This window comes from Mauremys reevesii, linkage group 4, assembly GCF_016161935.1.
Source record: "Mauremys reevesii isolate NIE-2019 linkage group 4, ASM1616193v1, whole genome shotgun sequence".
Lineage (NCBI taxonomy): Eukaryota > Metazoa > Chordata > Testudines > Geoemydidae > Mauremys > Mauremys reevesii.
The window spans coordinates 23332345-23356005 of record NC_052626.1 but is presented as its reverse complement, the minus strand read 5'-3'; the positions used below and the strand labels follow the sequence as shown (position 1 = coordinate 23356005).

General features: G+C 41.6%; 1 protein-coding gene across 1 annotated transcript in view; it reads right to left on the bottom strand.

Annotated features, from left to right (window-relative positions):
* Positions 1-23661, bottom strand: part of BEGAIN (brain enriched guanylate kinase associated) — a 243835-nt gene that overhangs the window by 186488 nt on the left and 33686 nt on the right. The window contains exon 4 of the mRNA XM_039533111.1: positions 2121-2207. The gene's annotated coding sequence lies outside the window, so the exon portion shown is untranslated. The remainder of the gene's footprint in view (positions 1-2120; positions 2208-23661) is intronic.

The window sequence follows — 23661 nt, the reverse complement described above, 5'->3', positions numbered from 1 at the left end:
ACCTAGGAGATTCATGTTCAAGCCCATGCTCCCTCACAGACTTTCTATGTAACCTCGGGTAAGTCACTTAATCTATCCATGCCTCAGTTTCCTATCTGTAAAATGGGGGATAATAGGATGTCTCTACCTCAGAGGGGTGTTGAAAGGATAATTAAGAACATAAGTATGGCCATACAAAGATAGACCAATGGTCCATCTAGCCCTGTCTTCTGACAGTGGCTGGTACCAGATGCTTGAGAGAGAATGAACAGAACTGGGCAATTATCAGGTGATCCATCACCTATCATCCAGTCTCACCTGCTAGCAGTCAGAGGTTTAGGGACACCCAGAGCATGGAGTTGCATCCCTGACCATCTTGGCTAATAGCTATTGATAGACCTATCCTCCAGGAACTTCCCTAATTCTTTTTTGAACCCAGTTATACTTTTGGCTTTCACAACATCCCCATGGCAATGAGCTCCACAGGTTGACTGTGTGTTGTGTAAAAAAGTACTTTGTTTATTTTAAACCTGCTCCCTATTAATTTCCTAGGGTGACCCCGGTTTGGTGCGTTATATGAAGGAGTAAATAGCACTTCCTTATTCACTTTCTCCACACCACTCATGATTTTATAGCCCTCTATCATATTTCCCCTTGGTCATCTCTTTTCTAAGTCCCAATCTTTTTAATTTCCCCTATGTGGAAGCTGTTCCTTACCCCTAGTCATTTTTGTTGCCCTTGTCTGTACTTTTTCCAATTCTAATTATCTTCTTTGATACGGGTCGACCAGAACTGCATGAAGTATTCAAGGTGTGGGCATACCATGGATTTATACAGCAGCATTATGATATTTTCTGTCTTATCTATTCCTTTCCTAATGGTCCCTAATAGTCTGTTAGCTTTTTTGACTGCTGCTGCATCTAAATATCTAAGATAGATTCTATAGGTTTTAGAGAAATTTCTACAGAACCCCATTAAATGTCTGCAGAGTCCCAATTAGGTTCATCCTTATTAAATTCTGTAGGACATTTTTTTCTGTGACAACTGTCCTGCAAAGAAGATGTATCTGTTATTTTTCTTACACAGAAAGAATAACCATACTTTTTTTGTCAGAAGAGACAAAAAGCAAATGTAAAGTCTCCATGAGAGAGCACGATGTGTTTGTCTGCCCCTGAGTGGGCTGCATCTAACCATAGAATGACAGCCGCCTCAGCAGCAGGTATTTAAAGGTGCAGTACATAGAAAAGAGTCAGAACTGAGTTATACACACTGCAATGTGCACAGTTAGTAAGTATGGTTAAAGTAAAATGGACTGGTATTATCCAGGCAAACAAAGTCCAATAAAATGTCAAATTAGAGATGTCATTATTGTTCAGCTATAGGTAGGTTCTAGAAAGATCACAAACACATCTACACTGCCAACCCCCTCTCCCCCACACCAACCCTAAACAAACCACAGCAGTGAGTCTCAGAGACCAGGTCAATTGATTCGGGCAGGCACTAAGGGGGAAAAAATAGCCCATCAGGTTTCAGAGCCTAAGCTCCAACCCAAGCAGGAATGTTTCCAGTGCTTAGTCCCATAGCGTGAGCCTGAGTCAATGGACACAGGCTTTGAAACCCACTGCTGTGGTTTTTTCTCTTTCTCACAGTGTAGATGTGCCAGATCCTTGCAACTGTAAAGAAATACAGTACTCATGTCTGATTATGTGCTGGCAGGGCGTTTTGCCATTCAATATCCTGTTACAATAAATTGTAAGGGAAAGTAAATTTTCCTTTCGTCAGCTCTTTTGAGTGTGCTATCAATAGACTCAGCCTGCCAACCGATTACAGCTCTGGTGTAAGAGGAAAGCTACTTACAAATTGGATTTGTAAGTATAAAAACAAGACCATAAACAGGCCTAAAATTTTCCTGACTCTCTATCCTACTGCTAAAATAGCTAAAATGATGGAATTCCATGACTTTGAGTAAGTGCTTTTCTTCCCCAATTCAGAGATTCTTCCCTCCTTTAATGCCCATACCATTATTTGATACAAAAGTAAGATTTGTTTCTGCATCGTGGAAGCAGTGTGATTTCTTTAGAACTATCGTTAGTCACATGCCAGACACTATGCACACACTCTCCTTCGGGTCTCTGCCTTACCTAGACTTTGAGTGACATCTGAGCCACAGACCATATATGAATCGATGCAGGTGCAAGAGATCATTCTTCCATTCACATCTCATATGGCTGCAATAGAGAGAACCGGAACAGAAGGCTGAAACTTAAGTAGAGGCCGTAAGGAGGCTATGGAGAAAAGAATGGGAAATTTCATACGATGACATCCTATACCAGAAAATAATGTTCCGTTGTGCTTCTGAACTGTGTGTGTTAGCATTACATTAGCCCCTTAGTGACGCATCTCCCAGCACTTTGTTTGGCTAATGGATTTGGATGTGTGCCAGCTTTGGCATGGAATGTGGGGTGAGAGGATCTGCACTTGCTGCAGGTAGAGGAGCTGCAAAACCATTGGAAGGGAAGGATTCTGGGAGTCCATGACCCCTCACCCCCAAGCAGGCCTTTGTATCCTAACCCTCTTTCCCTCCTCCTGAAATTGCAGAAGGTTCTGCCATAATCCCATTATCATAGAATTATAGAATGTCAGGGTTGGAAGGGACCTCAGGAGGTCATCTAGTCCAACCCTCTGCTCAAAGCAGGACCAATCCCCAGACAGAATTTTACCACAGTTCCCTAAATGGCCTCCTTATCACTCCTTTTGTGGTGACTAATGGAGACGGGAGTGCACTCCCTGAAGATGTTTATTTGTAAGGGGGGGGGGAGGGTGTGGTGTCACTGGAATTGATTCCCTCCCCCCCCACAGCCACCTGCTCCTCACTGCCTACTGAGGATGGGCTCTGCTTTGGCTCAATCCTGTGAGCTCTGTTATTGAAGTTGTCAGCAGGGGTTGCTCTCTGGGTGATGGTTTCTGTGTGGCCCATATGATCTCCTCCGTTGCTACTCAGATAGGAAGGAACCTGTCCCCTCTGCCAATACATTGTAGAGTCACTTCCTTTTCCGTCAGCATGTGCTGGGGCCCTACGTGCAATATAGCAGCTGGTAGGATGGAGTCTCAGAGGGGATGAGGAGGGGTGTCTGCACACTTCTGAGCACCTGCTCAGGAGCTGTGCAGACATTCACAGTTGCAGTGCCTATTTTACAGATGGGGAACTGAGGCACAGAAAGGCTGACTGGCCCAAGGTCACACAGGAAGTCTGTGGCGAATTGAACCCAGGTTTCCCAAAAGGCAGATTTGACCGAGGAGAGACGTTAAATTTAGGTTAGATCCTAGAAAATGGTTTTATCTCTCTTAAATATTGTTGGACAGCCATTCAATGTCTTCATAGAAACTACCCTCAATTCCTATTGACTTTAGTAGAGGATGGGCTCTTGGCTTTTTGGACCATCTTATACAATTTGACAAGGCGGCAATCTCTCCTGCAGTCTGTAGGATACTTCTAAAAGGACCTATAGAATAGTTATTAAATTCCTATTAAATTCCATAGGGCCTCTCCACAATGATATTGCACCTCTAGAAATTTAAGGGCATTAATGTGAAAATACCTGGATATTTTCAGAACAGGCCCTGACCTACTGCCACTGACTTCAGTGGTGCAGAGTCAGACACTTAACTTGGACAACACAGCTGCTTTTATTTGGAGGGGTGATGAGTGTCTTTAGAACTGGATTCAGCATCACCAGGAGACTAACTCTGGGCATCAAGACAATAGGTGCGTACAGAAAAACAGGGGTAATTTGTTCCCAAGATCTCAGCACAATGCACAGATTTGGGGAATAGGCCATGTTTGACAGGGAAGCTAGTAAACTAATAAATATTAAGTAACATTGTTTATCATTTGTTACCACTCACTCACTTTCAGTTAAAGGTGAAATCAAGGAATGTTAAATTAGAAACCTCCTTTCTCTTTTGGAGAACCCAAATTGGAGGAAGAATCAGAAGATGATCCTGTGGCTAAGGCAGTGCATGGAGACTCAAGAATCTGGGTTAGGTTCTTGGATCTTCCCCAGATCTCCTGCGTGATCGGTCCTGCCAACGCTTATGCATATGCTTAACTTTACTCACATGGGAGGTCTCATTGAATTTAGGTGTTTGCTGGTCGAGGTCTTCCGCTGTAGCACAGTTCCCCATCTGTAAGATGGGATACTTCCTCTCTCCTGCCCTCTTTCTGTTATGTTTACCTGCCCTAAATGGTTTGCAGTCTCTTACTATAGGTTTATAAAGCATCTTGCACAACGGTGCCCCAAACAGTGAAATATAATTGGTTTGCTTCTGCACAAAAACAAACAAGGCCCATTAATTTGCTGAACAATTTGTATCAAAGCTACAAAGGATCAAACTGAAGTTCAATGCCGAAAAACTCACTGACAAATGAATCAGCCTTCTAAAGCAGGAAATGCAGGCTGCAGACAATAAGTAAAATAGATATGCAACCTTGTAATACATGACTATATTTACATTACATTCTTTTGCTGGTGTCCAAATCCAGGGAAATAGAGCTGAAGCCCAAGATGGAATTTAGTCATATAGTTCAGCTGTGCAATCCATTGTTCGTTCATTTTAACAATAGGTGCGTGAGGCACTAAGCCGCAGCACCGGGGAGATCAGAGTTGTCACCAGCATGAAAAGATAACGAATCCAGCAAAACAAAACGTTTCAGGTGAAGGTTAAAGGTAAGGGAGAGAAACAAATGGAAACAGAACTAAAATAGTAAAAGGAAAAAAGACTTTCCGATTTTCCATGAGTAAGCCAGAAAAAAGGCTTATGGCAGTCAATGCTGATTGCAGCTGTTATAAATACAAATATATATATGGCTGGAACATATCCTGATCCTTTGACCTCTGTGGGGCCAGGTGTCAAAAAGAGCTTTACCATTGACTGTTGTAGACTCTGGATTTCACCACCAGTACATAGGAACTTCTTCCTTCCTTCCAGGCAGAGGGATGGACATGATTTAGCCATCCCTATGCAGTCACACATTCAAAGAAACATACTCCTAGGGAGGAGTACTGCTGGCTCCCAACATCTCACTTGCTATTAGTATAAAGTAATATGTAATAATAATATACATACTTGGTACTTTAATAGGGCCAGTTTCACAAAGTTGAAAATAATTGAGCCAAATCAGCTGGGAGGGAGAATTTAACCAGAAAAATGTCAATGATGATTGGGAATCATTTAAGAACACTTTATTAGATGCCCCAGAAGCCACAGTCCCACAATAGAAGAAGACTGTACTGGTTAAAAAACAACCTGGTTTGTAGGGGAAGTGAAGGCAGCTGTAATTTTTTTTTAAATGTAACAAATAGAAGAAAGGGAAAGTTGATAGTAATGAATACAAATCAGAAGTTAGGAACTGTAGAAAACTGGTAAAGGAAGTAAAGGGACATGAGGAGAAATCTAGGCACAGTAGATTTAAAGACTAGAAGAAAAAAGTTTAAAAAAATATATTGGGAACAAAAAGAATCCTGACAATGGTATTGATCAATAACAATATAGAAAAGGCAAATATGTTCAATAAATATTTGTTCTCTATATCATACAGTGATAACACTCTTTCTGTTCCATTAGTATGGCTTGATCATGTTAAACAGAAGCTACTAAAGTGAGACATTTTAAATACAGCAGGTCCAGATCACTTGCATCCAAGAGTTTTAAAAGATCCATTGTTTATCTTTTGTTTAAAAGATCCATGCCACGCTGAATCACACCATCTAAACAAGTCTCCCAGAATGGCCTATACTAGATGTGTCAGAGGAAAATACAGGAAATGCTGTAGTGAATGTATGGAAGAACTTTTCCATGAGGAAAGTTTCTTCTTAACTTGTCAGTCTGCAGTTGGCGTATGGCTTGAGGGTTTACATTCCTTCTAAACAAACATTTAAGTCTATCTACCATAACTGTGGATATTTTCATCCTCCAAATAAATGCCCAGTTGTGTTCTGAATCCTATTAATCTCATTGGTCTCCGTGCTATCTTGTGGCAGAGAGTTCCACGGGGAAATTACACAATGAGTAAAATGTTTCCTTTTATCAGTTTTAAATTTATTGCCTTTCAGTTTTATTGAAGATTTCATTATCCTTGTATTATAAGAGGCTAAAGTGGAGCACCTTATTTACCAGTTCTAAACCATTCATGGTTTTCTATACCACTCTGATTTTTTCCTCTAACCTAAACTGTTTCAATCTTGTCAGTCTCTCCCCAAACAGAAGTCTTTCCAAACTTTTACCAGGTTTCATTGCCAATATCTGAATCCTATTTCTGTACTGCCATTTTTGAAATAAGGTGACCAAAACATACCCAGTGTCAAGACTGGGATGTGGGCAATTTGATATAATGGTCAGAGGCAGAGTCCAAGCCAGGGGTCCGAGCCAGGCAGGAACCAAGGATCAAGCAAGACTCTGGTCCTGTGTGGCAGACAGTCAGGAAGTCTCTCAGTCATTCAGACAACTTCCTGTGCCTCCTTCTGGCTTAAATAATATGGTTAGGCCAATCAGTGGAGCCAGTCATCGTCCCAATCAGAATCGTCATGGGCAATACCTCGGGAAGGGGGTCAGATTTCTGCTAGCTCATCACTTACAGTAGTTCTGGGTGAGCTGCTCAGTGGTGGCCTGGGTGTGAGGGCTGCCTGGGAACCCCATGTGCCCTAACACCAGATATTCTAGGTGAGGGTGAACCACTGATTTATAGAATATTGTCAGTATATTTTTCCATCCTAATCTTTTTATGTACTAAGTAACATGTTCTCTACTTTTCTGACCACCCCACCATGTGGAGTGGAGTGGTTTCCATTGAGCTGTCCACAAAGATATTCTGGTCTATTCCCTGCATTTTTTTCAATTAATTTAGAGCATAGCTGAAATTATACTTTCCAATATGTTACTTTGCATTTGTAAACAGTGAGTTTCATCTGCGGTTTTGCTACCCTTTCACCTAGCTTTGTGAGTTCCCTTTGAAGCTTTTCATTGTCTTCTCTAGTCTTCACTAACCCAAACAGCTCTGTGCCTTCTTCAAATATTGCCACTTTCTTTCTTTCTTTCTTTTTCCACATCACCATTTAAAGCCCTTCTGTATGCCCAGTCTTCTCACCTACACATTGATACCATGGAGTTTCCCTTGTCTTGGTGGCCCTATGCGTAGTACTGGAGATACTTCGAAGAAAGCTGCCACAGGTGCCCAAAAACGATATCTTTGCTCTAGTAATCTAAACTCTGCTTCCAGGACCTCTTTTCTATATATTCATCATGGCCACTGCTTCATCCATAGCACACTCTAGAAGTCTTGTGAGCTCTACCAGTTTACACATCATAGACAAGTTACTGAATAAGTTCTCATGAATGTTATATGCCCAGCTATCAGAATTTCTAATGATCGTATCCCCTGTCACCACAGCTTGTCTACATCTAACAACTGTAGCCCCATCTCCTGGAGAGTCGTCATCTCAGAACAGGAGGAGCCTTCAGCTTCCTTAAGGCACTTATTCAGACGCCATCAATATGTACGAGTTGTTTAGAGTTCATTGCTCTTGTCTGCACTGAACTCCCTCAGCCAGCATGCAATACAAGAAAACTTATTTAGTCAGAACTACTGATAGGCTACAGCATGTTTGCTTTTTAAAACAAGTATCAGTATCAGTTATAGCATCTACTTCCCCCACGTTTTGTAACCATGTGCCTTTTATATTGTGGGATAACTGTAATAACAGTACACATTTGAACAGGCCAAGAGGCATCTTCAATTAAATAAGAAACAAAAGATTTCAGTTCAGAGTGGAAGTTATTCTAAGCATGGCAGGTTGTTTTAATCTAATAGAGATAGGTAAGGCGGAAAGGGTAAGGGATGGCTATTTCAAAGCCCTTGAGAAAGATTACACTACTAAATATTATTTGTGACAATAGAGAGCAATCTTAGAGTAGACAGCCATGGCATTTCCAGTGGGGCAGAATAAGGTTAAATCAATAGGCCATTACACCTAATGTTAAATCAATACTCTATTATCAACTTCTCGTCTTATTTTTTGGCCAACTAGGATAAATCCTGCTAAAAACACATTAAGAACAAGCAACAGCTAAAACAGCTATTGATTGGATTGTTGAAAAGTTGAAGTTTGTTGCAGTTATAAACACTCCAATATGTTTTCCAGGAACACTACTTGTGCCAAATAGGCAAACCCCCATAAAATAATAAGGCCAAGATTTTTAAAAAGTAACCAGTGATTGTGGTTGCTTCAATTTTTGGGTGCTCAGCTTGAAACACATTAAAGAGGTCTTATTTTCACAAATTGCAAAACACACATCTATCCTCTGAAAATCAGGTCCCTTGAGTGTGTCTGAAGAGGAGTGCTCAAATATTGGGATATCTAAATTCACTCATCCCTTATGAAAAATTTGGCCTGAGTGGAAAAGGGGAAAAGCAGAACATTTCACATAAAAGTTGCTGAGCTTTTATGAAGTAGTGAAAACAGACATTTGCTTTTCAATAATTTGTCCCCACCTCCCACCCCTTACAGCGATTAAAAGGGATTCCCATTGGGAATTAGTAAGTGCAACCTGTAGGCAATGTACATCAATGCACAATGCAACAATAAATAAATAATTTAAAAACTACCCAATTAAACACGTAGCCAATTCAGAAGGAAAAGAGGGCAAAAAATGTTGCTCTATTTGATTAACAGCCTGAAGATAAAATCCTATAAAGGAGAAACTGCTGCACAGCTTCCATTCAGAATTCTTGAGGAAACAATTTGCTTGAAATGATAGCAAATAGAGATCCCATAAAAGCAAAGTGCATAAAGGAAAGATGCATTTCCATGTGCCTATAGAGAAGAAAATGGTAACATGACAGCTCATTAAAAAACAAAGTGATTAAGCATGATTGTTTGAAATGTTAAAAAAAATCCTTTTATAGCAAGATATTACAAATCAGGTCAAATTAATAGCTTATGCAGATGGAATTTTAAACAAGCTGTTGCTTTGAAGAAATTGCTACCTGTATACTAAATAATTTATTTAACTAAATTATCGTGTGAGGCTTTGAAGTTTTGAAAATGTATCAAACTATATTTCAAATTAGGCCTGGGCAAACTATTAATAAACCAGACATCAACCGAAACAAGTTATTTATAACTAAAGACAATTGTTGGCATTCTTCATAGTCAGAAATTTAGAAGCATAGTTCTTGGTAGAATAATGCACTCTATTTTGTCCACGTAAGTTGTCATCAAGCTATGATTTTTCCCAAAGCTTCAAAATAGGGAAGCTAAATAATTTCCTGTTAATAAAATAAAGGGCTAAATCATCAAAAGTTGGTACCACAAAATGTGCACGGATAAATCCTATGTTTCCTGTGTACATTCCACATGTGTGCAAAAAGAATCCAGAACAGGTATATGCCAATATGGCATATGCAAATATTTGCTAGTGCACATTGTTCCTATATGTTTGTTAGTTTCAATCTGGCTACTCATAATAATAAGCAATGTGCACCTGAGTAAGTGTTTCTAAGATTATATTCTAAGACTCACTGCTTTGACCTTGACTTCAGGTTCTCAGGAAAGAGCAGCTCCAAAGCGCACATAATAATGTATTTTACCTTAGTGACAACAACAACAAAAGAATCTTCAGTCTAATTCCTGTTCATGGAAACCATCATCATCTTCAATGTGTGTTTCTTCCAAAAGTGAGGAAGTAGCTGTTTATTCAGACCCATTATACTTAAAACCCAGTGGTTACCTCAGTTGTACATTTTTGCTAACCGCATGCATTCAAAAATCAGGAGTTAGCCCTCGCAAAATAATGAGATTGTCTTAATAATCATGAGATTTTAAAAAAATAATACATTTCAGATTATGTTTGCCTTCTGCTTTCTGAGCCTGTAGGGAGCATTCACTTAATGTCTTCAAGCTTTTCTCCACAATAATGATGGATAGAAATATATTTCCTTTTAATGAAAGCTAAGATTCTCACGTACTCTCTTGATTCCAGCAGCTGAGGCTTTAAGAAAAACATCTAAATATTGCAAGTGTTGGTAACTCTGTTTGTAGTTAGCACAGAGCATTAAGAGAGGAAATAAATTAGCGTAGCAAGAAGACGACAATGATGAGTTACATTAAGAATGAAGTTGGCCAGCTGCTTAACAGTTCTTTAAACACTCACTTGATTGGAGCCCCTCTTCATTGCCACTTAAAATCCTCTTCCACAACAGAATCAATGAAGTCTGAGTTACAGCCTCCTTAATTAATTATGCATGTATTGCTGGGAGTCCAGGACTGGCAGTAGCAGCCGCACGCAGTATGTGCAGGGATCCCCACATCCTGTTTAGTGCTAATCAGAATTAGCTGCCATGAGGCCGACTGTCTCTGCTCTGTACTGACTGTCTATCTGGAGAACACCTTCAGCCTCTGCTCTTCTAGGAGTCCCTTGGTGGCAGAAGGGGTTCTGTGCCCTGCAGTACATAAGCCTTTTAGAGATAATGCATAGCACCTCACTGTCACTGTCTACTGGGGCATTGTTAGCCCCGTCACACCCAAATAACCAGTTTCCCCAATGAATACTGCTGAATTTTTTTTAAACGTTCTAAACTTCCCTATGCAATATTTCTGCGTACTTCTGTCACCGTTACCAGGATAACTACACCTCTGCTCTGACCCCCCGCCCCCCCCCACACCCTGTCACTCCAGTTCTCACTCTCAGACAGTGCCTGGGGCTGCAGTACTCTGGTACTAACTGTAATTTTCTTAGCAGGTTTGTCTTAGGCGCAGAAACTGCAGTTCTGTTCCCTCTGGGAGCAATGACAGTGGTATCCAGAAACCAGAGAGATTTCTTAAAGCCAAGTATTATTTATTTAGAACAAAATCATGTAAGAGAAAACATCTTAAAAACAATAAGCCAGTCTATACATAAGCCAGCAGGGCGGGTGAAAGGATGTTTCGCGCTCTAGGAAAAACTTCCACCTTGCGCCCCGAGCCCTGTAGCAGCTCTCGGGCCACCCCGGCCCTAAGGCGCCCCGCGAAGCTCCCACCCCTCCTGCCCTGAGATGCCCCCCCCCGCAGCAGCTCCCCCCCGTCCTGTGGCGCCCCCCCCATGGCAGCTCCCCCCAGCCCAGGGAGCCATGCAGCAGCTCCCCGCCACAGCTCACCTCTGCTCCGCCTCCTCCCCGAGCATGCCATCGCCGCTTCACTTCTCCCGCCTCCCAGGCTTGCGGCGCCAAACACCTGATTGGCGCCGCAAGCCTGGGAGGGAGAGAAGCAGAGCGGGGCGGCATGCTCAGGGAAGGAGGCGGAGCAGAGGTGAGCTGGGGTGGGGAGTTCCCTTGCGTGCCGCCTCCCCCCTACTTGCTGCAGGCGGATGTCCCTATGCCCCTCTGCCCCAGCTCCCTCTGCCTAAATGCCGACGACGACTGGGGTGGTTGAAGATCCAGCCGCCGCGATCGCTGCCGAAGGACCTGAAATGCCAACCCCCAAATGCTAGCATCCTAGGCAACCGCCTAGGTCGCCTAATGGGTTGCACCGGCCCTGTAAGCCAGCCGTTCCCTAAGGCTTACCACTCCCTGGATTTAGGAAGGCCCAACTTCTTTAGACTCCCTCCATGTCAGCCTGTCTTCCTACACCAGTGGTTTTCAGCCTGTAGTCCACAGACCACCAGGGGTCAACAGACTATGTCTTACATCAGCATTTCTCAACTGGGGGTCCGCTGATCAACTCCTCCCCCTCCCTCCCTTGACTCTTCCCTCTCCCTCCCCCGGTGTGCAGGATGCTGGAAGGGAGGGGGAGCAGCAGGGACAGGGCAGAAAGAGGAGGGGAAGAGGGGGGCAGGGGTGGAGCAGAGGTCGGAAGAGGTAGGATGGGGGTGGAGTAGGGCCAGGGCCTGGGACAGAGCAGGGCGCTTGGGGGTCTGTGAAAAATTTTAAATCAAAATGGGGGTCCTCGGGTGGCTTAAGTTTGAGAACCGCTGCCTTAGATTTTCAAAGGTGTCTATATCTCCACTGGAAATTTTTTAGGAGACTGCAAATGAAATACTAGGCAGTTTCTGACAGGTGACCACCACCTCCTTCGAAAATGTTTTTTTAACTGTTCAGTGTTCTGTTGATCCCTTCATTCCCAGCATTAGCAGAACAGCTAAGTCATTTCAGCCTGGGGCCTGGAAGCATGCCATTGCCCTGTAATGGCCTTCCCAATATTTGCTGGGAGTTTGCTTATCAATCATTATTGCATTGCTTCTCTGGCTGTTATTCCTGCAGCCCCTTATTAAGCTAGAACAATACGGTCACATAGAAAAGTCTTATAACCCAATATACAATAACTTCATCTCACCGACCAATGTTCACGTACAACGTTCCTAAAATTATTACAACTCAGTGTTCTTAAATAATTACATTGCATCTCCACATCCATCACAACTGCCTTTTCTACTATACAGTTTAAAAACAGAGGTACAGTATTGACGATTACAGGCTATATCACAAGTGTTTTAAACAGACCCCAAACAAGACAAAGCCATTTAGTATGAAAGTCAGAATCAGAATACTACTAAAAAACCATAGAGCCAGATATTTTGGTTTGCTTTTCAGTAAGGTATCCACAATGGATTCAATAACAAATTACTTTGTGTGATAAAATAAGCGTAATCAAACTGTGATTTAGGGAATAGGCTGATCCCCACATAGGTCAGGAATTTCAGATTTATTGGGTATCTAATACAATAGGCACTCACATTGCACTTTTATGTGAAGATCTCAAAGCACTTTACACAATTTTTATCCCTATTTTATAAATGGAGAAACTGAGGCAGAGAGGCTAGGGCCCAGATTTTTAAATCTAATCCAGCTGACTCTAATTCCAGCTGAAATCAAAGTCACATGGCAAGTCAGTGGAGGAAGCACAGAATAAAACCCAGTCTGATGTCCTGTTCCCTAATGCAGGCCATCTGATTATGGGAAGGAATTGCCTTCCTCTGAGGTGTCATGCTTTCCACTGTAGGATACCAGAATTCATGGACGGATGTCTGATATGAAATGGAAAACTGTATATTTCTACAACCAGTCTGAGCTACATTTCACAACAAAGCTTTCCCATAAAGCAAGATTAAAAGAATAATCAGCAATGAAGCAACTAACAATTGCTTCTCGACAGAAAGAAAGGATTTAAAAGCTGACTGCTTGCTAGCTCTGTCTTCTTGTCACATTAAAGCAACACACGTATACCTTTGTAAAATTCCATTACAGCTAAAAGGACACATAGTAACATTTATTACCACTATAATGGATTCATAGTTTTGAGAAATGCATAGAGGAAAGCACTGATCTATTGTACTGAAATAGCCATGTCACCAGTAGAGTTGACCAATAGCTTTCTTTAATTGGACTTCTAGTAGCAGAGAGTGGAAAATACTTATTGCCTAGTTTGTCATGTCTAATTAATTATTATGTTATTAAATAATGACTCAGCTAGAGGTGTTTTTTTTGTTTGATTCCCTTTCATGGGAGAGGAACATTAGCTGTTTTGCAAAGTGAGAACTAAAACTTTCTTCCCAGCATCACACCAGTTGTCTGTAACGTTTCCTTTTCTTTTTTTATGGCAAAGCAGACTTGACTGAATAGTCTATAGCCTCCACCAACTATAATTCCTCAATACTTAGCAGTTTAGGTCCTCTCCTTCTGCCCTGTGGCTTTCAGGTAAAGTAACAGCATCTTTTTAATAATACTCCATTTCCCCAATGTTTTTACTAAATCACATCATGTAATTTTTTTACCTTGACATTTGAATTTCTCAAAACCCTTTTCCCTTTCTTTATCAGAGCTCTTGCATACCCATAAAAAACGATCAATTATTTCTTCCACCTTACAGAGTGCATATAGTCTGTCTTTGTGTCTTTTTATTGGCAAAATATTTTTGTTTAAGCCACAGTGGCCAGTTAGTACACCAAACAAAAGCACCTGATTAATGTTATCCAGGCCCTGAAGTATGTCGTAAACCTCAACTCTAGGGCACAATTCAAAAAAATCTTTTTGCATAAATCCATTTTTTTGGTCATTCCTCTTTTAAATTGTTCTGTACTAGGCTTTTGAATTCCTGTTTACTCAAGGGCACGTCTATGTCAATCCTTGCATTTCTTACACCATTTTTAGCTGCTTTGTGTGCCATTTTGTTCCCTGTTATCCCAATATGCACTGGGATTCAAGCTAATGCTACACGTATCCCCATCTGCACTGTCTGTTGTTAGAAATATAACTTATTTGATTAAATCACTTCTACATACTGAGACACCCTTTTTTATCACCATAAGCCCTGAAATTGAATCAGAAAAAATGACTGCTGCTGCTGGGTGTACATCCCAGATCCAATTTAATGCTAGCATTATTGCTACTAATTCAACTGTCATGTCAGCTACATAACCAGATATTCTTTTAGATATACTAATTCCCAATTTTGGTATACAATACGCTTCCCTGCTCTTCCTGTTTTTTCTTTTTCTTTTTTAGACCGGTCTGTATATATTTGACAAAACGTGGCTCAACTTTTTAGCTATAAACTGGTACACTTCATTTTTAATACCCACCGTCTCTTTTTTACCCCAAAGTTTATAAAATAAATCTAAATCCACATTTAGACATGCAACTTTCCATCCATAACTATTTTCCACATGATTAGAAGTGTTTTGACTTCATTCAGCTTTGCCTTGTCTTTCAACTCCTGCATCCACTTTAACTTGAACGGCATGTGGAGTTCTAACATTGTGTGCTATAGTTCACCCATAAAATTCCCAACAATCCTCATGAATTTGTTTGGTGCTTTCAGCATTGTAATTCCCATTAACTTTTGCCTAAAAAAGTTAGGTCCAGTAGTTTCGTTCATAGTGTAACTGGAATTTCACTAGAAGCTATCAGTAGTGCACATATAGGTGTTGTCATAAATGCACCACATACAATGTGTAGTGCCTGGGCTTGTATTAAACATACTTTTTTTATTTCTGATTTTGATGCTGACTCAAAAGCGTGGCAGCCATAGTTAATAACTGGTCTGATTAAAGCTGTGTATACCATCATCAGGGTTTTCTTATTTCTCCCCAAGTCTCACCAAGACTTTTAAGCAGGTTAATCTTTCCTGTACATTTATCTTTAACATAGTTTATATGATTTTCCAAAGTAATTTAACATAAAATATAACCCATTTTAACTATATCTATTATTCTCCATAAAGATACAGTTTACATTCCTTTGTAGCTTTCTTTTTTGTAAAGATCAGTTCTTTGGTTTTAGTAATGGATTTCCCCATGCATTTCCCCAGCCAGGGGTCTTTTGTAACGCTCTGTTGATTCTCTTTTCTGCCACCTCAATATTCCTACTCCTAAAGCACAGAGCACAATCATCTGCGAACAGTGTGACACCTATCCCAGCACTTACTTGATTTAGGAGATCATTTATTATAATTTTAAATAAGGTGGAGCTGATAATACTTCCCTGTGGTGTACCATTTTAAATATATAAATATGTGGTCCTTTCACTCAAAAATTCGGTATTCCTTCCAGACATTCTTCCCCTTAGCCCTTGTGCACCTACATTATACAATAAGCCTTCCCTCCATAGCATATCATATGCCTGTTCAAGATCTAGAAAGACAGCTGTCATGAAACCCTTGTGCCTCATACTTCTTTGTATTTCAGTTTCTAATTTAGCAATGCGATCAATGATGCATCTTCCTCTCCTAAAATGACCCTGCACCTTATCTATAACAGCATTGTTTTCCAAATGGGCAGACCTCTTTCATTCACCATTCTCTCCATAATTTTACCCAAGCAGGACATAAGGGTAATTGGTCTATAGGCATCCATTTTTGTGGATATTTTGCCTGGTTTTTGTAATGGAATTACTACTGCATGTTTCCACCCTACTGGTATCATTCCTTTACCCCACATAGTGTTAAATAATTCCAAGATAACCCTCAAACTGCTGTCAGAGAGAGATTTAAACATTCTGTTACATATATTATCTTTACAGGGGGATGTATTCTTGCTATCAATAGCTTTCTCAAGTTCTCGCATACAAAACCATTAATTCGGTATAATATCTTCATGTTTACTCAAGCTACGCAATAGATCATGATTCTCGTCAATGAGTTGTCTTTTAATTTAGTGGAAAGCTTCACTTTGGTTTTCATCATTACACGTTCCTCAGAAAGTTTTTGCCAAACTTCTGCTTTCACATTATCAGAACTTCCAACTATGTTGTCAATCCCAGTAGGACCTGGGATGTGGTTATTCTTAGTCTGAATTCCATTCATTCTTCCTATTTACCTGTATATTTTGGACGTCTTGATGTCTCTGTTTATGCACTCACAGCACTTCCTCCTACAGTAACTCCTCACTTAAAGTCATCCCGGTTAACGTTATTTCGTTCTTACGTTGCTGATCAATTAGGGAACATGCTCATTTAAAGTTGTGCAATGCTCCCTTCTAACACCGTTTGGCAGCCGCCTGCTTTGTCTACTGCTTGCAGGAAGAGCAGCCCGTTGCAGCTAGCTGGTGGGGGCTTGGAACCAGGGTGGACCAGCAGCCTCCCTATCAGCTCCCCCATCAGCTCTCCGCTCCCCTAAGTTCCCTGTGCAGCAGCTGCCTGCAGTTCAGCTGTACCTCACCCCACTGCCATATGCTGCTCCTGCCCTATGCCTTGGTGCTGCTCCCCAAGACTCCTGCTTGCAGTGCAAGGGAGGGAAGGAAGAGGGAGACTAATGTCAGGGTGTCCCCCTCCCCCCTGCTCCTACACCCCGCTTACCCCATCTTCCATAGAGCAGGGGGGAACACACCAGGGCTCAGGATGGAGGGAGCTTGCAGCAGCTTCGGTCTCAGCAAGCTGATCTAATTAACAAAGCAGTGTTCTTAAAAGGAAAATGCACCTCTCTCTCTCTCTCTCATACATACCCCCTCCCTCCATTCCTGCTGCCTTGTAAAGTGAGAGAGTTAACCCTTGAGGGCTCAGCCAATTGCTATCTCATCATTTAGCAGTAAGGGAAATATCCCACCCTCTGACTCCTCCACCTCAACTAAGCTTCACAATCATCATCACTGTGTACCAGCATTAAATTGTTTAAAACTTATACTGTGTGTGTGTGTATGTATGTATGTGTGTATGTATGTATATGTGTGTGTGTGTGTGTGTGTGTGTATGTGTATATATATATATATATATATATATATATATATATATATGTCTTTTGTCTGGTGAAAAACATTTCCCTGGAACCTAATCCTTCGCTTAACATAGTTTTGCTTAAAGTCGCATTTTTCAGGAACATAACTACAACATTAAGTGAGGAGTTACTGTACTCTCTTTGCCTTTTTTTTAATATTTCTTTGTGCTAGTCCCTTACTTTGGTTATACTTCATTAGGTCTTTACAATTCATGTACTTTTTGCTTTTTTATAGACTTTGTTCCTTTCTTTAATTGCCATTTTTCACTCCTCATTCCACATGGAAGTGAATTTTTAGTTTTGGATTCTTCAGTATTTAGCTACAGGAGCTGCTGCTATTAATCCCTTTGTTACATTGTCACTGGAATTCTCTATGTCATCACTCACACAGTGATTGTTCACCAATTCAGTACATTTACTTGTAAATAGCTCCCAGTTAGCTTTCTTAAAATTCCAGGGAATTTACCCTTCCTTTCAATCTTACCTTTCCCTTGAAAAGTGATGTATATTCCTTATATATTTCCCAGTTGCATTTACTTGTTATAATTCCCAGGACTAAGCACAAAAAGCTACCATCTGCTGCATTAAATCTAGTTGTGGTTCCATCATTTAAAATGAGTAGATTGTTTTCATCAATGAACTTCTCTAAGCATGCACCATTTTAATCAGTTGTCTGTCTTCCGCACAATTTATGATGACTGTTTAGGTTGCTGCATATAATATATGGTCTTTTAGTATTTTTCACTATTTCTTGTAGCTCCGAACTTTCTAAATTCCCATGTGGGTTATAGATATTATAAATCCCTAACAGCATTATATTCTAGGCTTACTTCTTCATTCTCTACAACTATGTAGTTTAATTTTTCCCTTATGAAAGTACAAATTCTGCCTCCTCATCCTAGTTTAGTCTTGCCTAAAGGCAATATACCCTGGAATTTTAAAAGTGAGCTTTTCAACCAACCTTATTTCCAGGATGTATGTGCATTTGGCTTAGTTTTCATTGCCAGGATATTTTCTTTTAGTTTTTGACCATGTGCTATCAGACTGTGTGCATTCTAGCTCCAGACTGAGATCCCCATACCAGTCATATTTCACCATTAACTTCATTCAAAATTCCTTGAATATGGTCCATTGAAAAACTGCTAATATACAAGTAATTTTCTGCTACATTTGTTATAATTTCCACTTTTTTTGCTTTGTTTCCCAGTTTATAATGTACAATATAACACTGCTATAAAAATGCATTAAACCTTTCTTTTTTTGTGACTAGCAGATCACCTATTCTTTCTGCAGTGTTTATCATATTCTTTATAGAATGAAGCTAGGCCTGCAGTTCCCCTTGTCCTTTGCTGATTGTATCTCCTTCTCCAACTGATGCTTTGAGAGTCTCCTTACAGCTTCAGCATAAGACATGTTGTTAACAATTTTTTTCTTTTGTATCTCTTTAGCTTGCTTTGCCACAATGCACCCTCTACATACCCGACTGTGGTTACCACTGCAGTTCTACGTTTGACTTCTGTCCCTTCTATACAATTTTCATAGGAATGTTCTCCCCCATATTTACCACATCTTGTTTTCCCTTTACAAACAGCTGCTACATGCCCATACTGTTGGCACTTATATCCCCCTCTCCCTTAAGGTGTTATATGGCTTGGTTCTGTGTATGTGAAACTCTAATGGTACTTTCTCAGGTACAGTCCCTCCCTTAAGTGTCCTCAGTACAGCTGTTGATGGCTTGCTTTCTCTTCCTCATTTACTAATTAGTCTCTTACTACAAGACTTTATCTTCTTTTGTGCTTTTTAGTTCTCTCATCATTGGTCAGCTCTAATGGCACCCTATATATTACCCCCTATAGTTCAGTCAAGTAGTTTGGTAGCTGGGAACTTATTTTAACTTTCCATAGCATTTTGCTTTTCAGCAGTTTATCCGCTTGCTCTTTGTTTTTACATTCAACTAAATCAGGGGCTCTCAAACTTCATTGCACCTCAACCCCCTTCTGACAACAAAAATTACTACATGACCCCAGGAAGGGGGACCAAAGCCTGAGCTTGCCCAACCCCCATTGCCCTGAGTGTGGGGACCAAAGCCAAATCCCAAGCCCCACTACCCTGGGCTGGGAGGTGGGGGGCAGGGAGGGCAAAGCCCAAGGGCTTCAGCCTCAGGCAGGGGACCTGTAACCTGAGCCCTGAAGCCCTTGGGCTTTGGTTTCAGCCCCATGTGACAAAGGCGCCAACTTCTCCGTGGATGCTCTACCCCCACTCTACCCTTGGCCCCACCCCCACTCCACCCCTTCCATGAGGCCCCATCCCTTCCCCCCATTCCAACCCCTTCCCCAAAGTCCTCACCCCAACTCCGCCCCATTCCTGCCCCTATTCCAACTCCTTCCCCAAATCCCCGCCTCGGCCCTGCCTCCTCCCCGAGCATGCCACATTCCCGCTCCTCCTTGCCCCTTCTGGAACATGCTAATGCCGCCAAACAGCTGTTTGGCGGCAGCAAGGTGGGAAACGCTGGGAGGTAGGCGGAGGAGCAGGGATGCGGTGCGCTCAGGGGGGAGAGGCAGGAGGTGAGGTGAGGCGGGGAGCTTGGCTGCTGGTGGGTGCAGAGCACCACTAATTTTTCACTGTGGGTGCTCCAGCCCCAGAGCACCCACGGAGCTGGCGCCTATGCCGTGTGATGGGGCTCAGGCTTCAGCCCCAGGCACCAGCAAATCAAAGCCAGCCCTGATGACCCCATTAAATTGGGGTCCTGGCCCACTTTGGAGTCCCCACCCACAGTTTTAGAACCACTGAACTAAAAGATCACCATCTTGCAGCCTCCCAGCTCTTACAATAACCACTGTGCTTTTTTTTAAATCCAGGCAGCTACTTTCACAGGGTTAACATCACTTAATCTTATTTCTTTGGCTAGAGATCTTACAATTATAACATTTTGCTTTATTTCCTTCCTCAGCTTTGCTTTTTTTTTGCTGATATCAGCATCATCTGCTTCTACTCTTTTCTCCCCCCCGCCACTTTGTATGTCTGTTCTCTCTTTAATAGACTCTTCTTCAGTTCCTGGAGTGATTTCATCTGGGGTCAGAAAATCCTCCATCTCCCACCAGCCCAGCCCAGCTATGCCAGCCAGCCTCATGTCCCCTGTAACATTTCCCAAAAGTTGCAGAGATTGACTTCGTTTCAGAGAAGTAAAAAATACTGAAAAAGGGGAATTTAAAAAAAAAAAGGGGGGGGGGGAAGACCCAAGTTGTCACTAGACAATTGATAGGGCAAAATTGCTGCTAAAATACCAGTGAGAGCCAGTAGTACCTCTATCACTGGTAATAGCACATACAGTTTGGGAATTAAATACTCCAGGGTTATTGCAGTGCCTAAATATTTTAGTTTATCAATACCAGAAATTAATTAAACAAACATACATTTCCTCAGCTCAGAGGGTAAAAAACTTCTACTCAAATAAAAACTTTATAGGCCAAATACTGTTTTTAGTTGTGCTCTATCTGAAAGAGTAAGAAAGCCCTGTATGTGCAAGCCAAAGGCTCCTTCCTCTATGTCACTTTCTGCAAGGGTAACCCCTTCTCCTCAGTGCCTGCACTTAGGCCACCAATGACTGGTAGAGGGAATAAATCCACCCCTCATTTTTCAAATAAAATAAGCAACCCCCAACCCAGCTACACAGGTGGTTCTCATTTCCTGTTACAATGACTAACAGCTTGTTCTCTTTGGTTGCCAATATAGACTCCTGGGAGTTCCAGGGATGCAGCCCTTCACCTTGAACATTGACCCTGCCAACATAGAATGGTGAGCTGAATGGGGAATTTGTTGGGGAAAAATGGGGATTTGTACCAAATATGCTACAGGGTTACTCAGAGGAAAAACAGCAGGCTAAATTCTGCTCCCAACAGCTCTCTATGAAGTCAACAATGACAATGGGAAATGAAATGAATGGGAACTGCATGGGTTTTGCTGGCACGATTTGACTTAATGCGAGGTTTAAAGTAATTTTAGTTTGGCTCTAATTCTCATTGCTTCTTCTCTTTTAATTGTATTTTAATTAACCACACAACTATACTGGGCCAAGTACCTCATTGGTATAATTAGCATGGCTTACTGTCCATTTTACATTTGCCACAAAAAGACAGTGAAAGAGACCAGACCTCAGCATAACAAAATGCGAATAAGAGTCGTGTATGCAATACAACTAAAGAGTCTAATCTCCATTAGAGTTCCACAGCTAAATACAGACACTTGGGGGAAGTTTCAGTACAGTCTCTGTTATCTACTCACCATTTCATTTAAAACCCTAATGAGCAGGGACTTTTTGAGGCTTTTTATTTTTTTGTAGCATAATGATTCTCAAATTTATCTTAAAAAAACCCAAACAGTTCCAAATACACAATGGGTTAACTTCTTTCCTGGCCTAGTTGTCCAGAGAGAAGGCTATAAGAATTGTGCTGCTAGCGTGGTAGAAAGAGAGGTTACCTGGGGAAGAAAGGGCCTTTATCCAGACCGCTTGCTTATGGTCCCTTGTTTTTGATTTGTGTTCATAAAGACTCTCTAATGCTGAGCATGTCTTGCTGCTTGTTGCTATGTTTTGTTTCTGCTCAGTCATCCCACCAGCTTTTTGTTGCCACTATGATTCAGCTTTGGATCTCCAGAAATAGGCTGTGTCTAGTACGCAGTGTGAGTTTCTGCTGCAAAAAAGTTGGTTGACTTCTGCAAAAGTAAAGGTTTGTAGGCACTAGTGTGAATTCTGAAAGGCTGTTCAGTTGGATCGTGTTCACACTATGAGTTTTTGTGAGTACAAATATAGGAATAGCTATTTTTTGGGTGAGCATCTTTATTCTCAGGGGGAATGAAAGAGTATGTATGTTTGAACAAGACTCATATGTATTTGTTCAGTATTCTGATTTAAAAAGCTGCAGCCAGCCAGTCAGGGAGAGCCTACCATGAGACTTAAGAGACTAATCTCACACCCCCAATGTTGAACATCAAAAACCACACAGTTCATGAACACTGCATAGGCTGACATTTGTTTACATAAACTGAATAGCAAACTCTTGTAAATAACTACTGCAGTCTCAGAAATCAGGAACCATTTGCAAAAGACTTGCAAACAGAAATTTGTCAGCTAGCTCATTTGTGAAGACTAATTAAACTCTGTTAGACACTATTTATCTGAGGCTTTGTCACTTTAAATTCCAACAAGTTCTGGAATGCTCTTTGTGGTAGAGAACAGAAAAGACTTGCTTATAATAATACAATAACTTTTTTTTTCTTTTACTATTTTTATTCAGGCTGCAGGTAGTACCCCGTACTTAATGGCTCTTAAGCACAGCTTATTACCATAGAAAGTTCTTCCTTATGGCTTCCTAAATCACACCTCCTTTATATTATTTAGACTGAGGACTGGATGCACAAGGAGGAGTTAGGTGCATAAGTCCAACATCTAGGTGCCACTGCTATTCACAAAGCTCCCATGCATCTGCTACTTAGGCACCTAAATTTCTGCCAGTGGGCAAGCGCAAAGCCACCTAAGTCCTGGCACTGCCAAGTTGCTAGGCACCCAGCTCACAGCTAAAAGTTCCCCTGCCTATTTCACCTGTGGGACCTGATCCCATAGGTATACTCAGAGCACACCCAACTCACTTGAAAGACCACCAGGAGGAGTGGGTGGGAGTGGGTGTGCCCCCCCACCATGAATATCCCAGTGGTTAGAGCAGTCACCCAGGATGTGGGAGACCTCAGTTCAAATACCCATCTTACCCGATTCACAGCAATGACATGACCCTAGGTTTCCCATCTCCCAGGTGAATGCCCTGACCTATTGAGTAAAGGGGATACTTCACCATCTTATCATTCATTTTTCATGAAAAATGACTGACCTGGCTTTAACCCCTAAATCCACAAGAAGATGTGCAGACATTTCTCCAAATGGAGATAAACAGGGGTGCTGGAATAATTTTTATAGCAGGGGTGCTAATGATGGAAACCTTGGAAACCATGTATGTGGTGTTTATTACTACTTCCAGCCAGGGTACCCCTAGTTCCAGCACCACTGGAGATGAATGCTAAGTCCATTTGAGTGGTGGGGCTTAGGCCACGTCCCTCTCCTTGGCATTGCCTATTGGTTACCATAGACAGCTCCCCACTCAGTGTGCTGGCTTCAGTGAATCCCTCTTTTAGGCATCTGACTCTCCCTAGGCCTTGTATAGGGAGCCTGGATTCCTAACTCGGGGCTGGGACTTCCACTGGGTGTCAGGGTTAGATGTTGCAATGTTCACTATTACCCTAAGTCCTCCTTATGACTCTAGCCCTAAACTTTACGCTGATGTGTGTCCATCTTCACCGTGTGCATCCACTCCCTCCCCACAAGCTCTAGGAGGTTTCCTTTCCTTGCTTTGAGAAGGTTAAACAATTTCCTTCCAATCAAAATAACGGATGGGTTTTG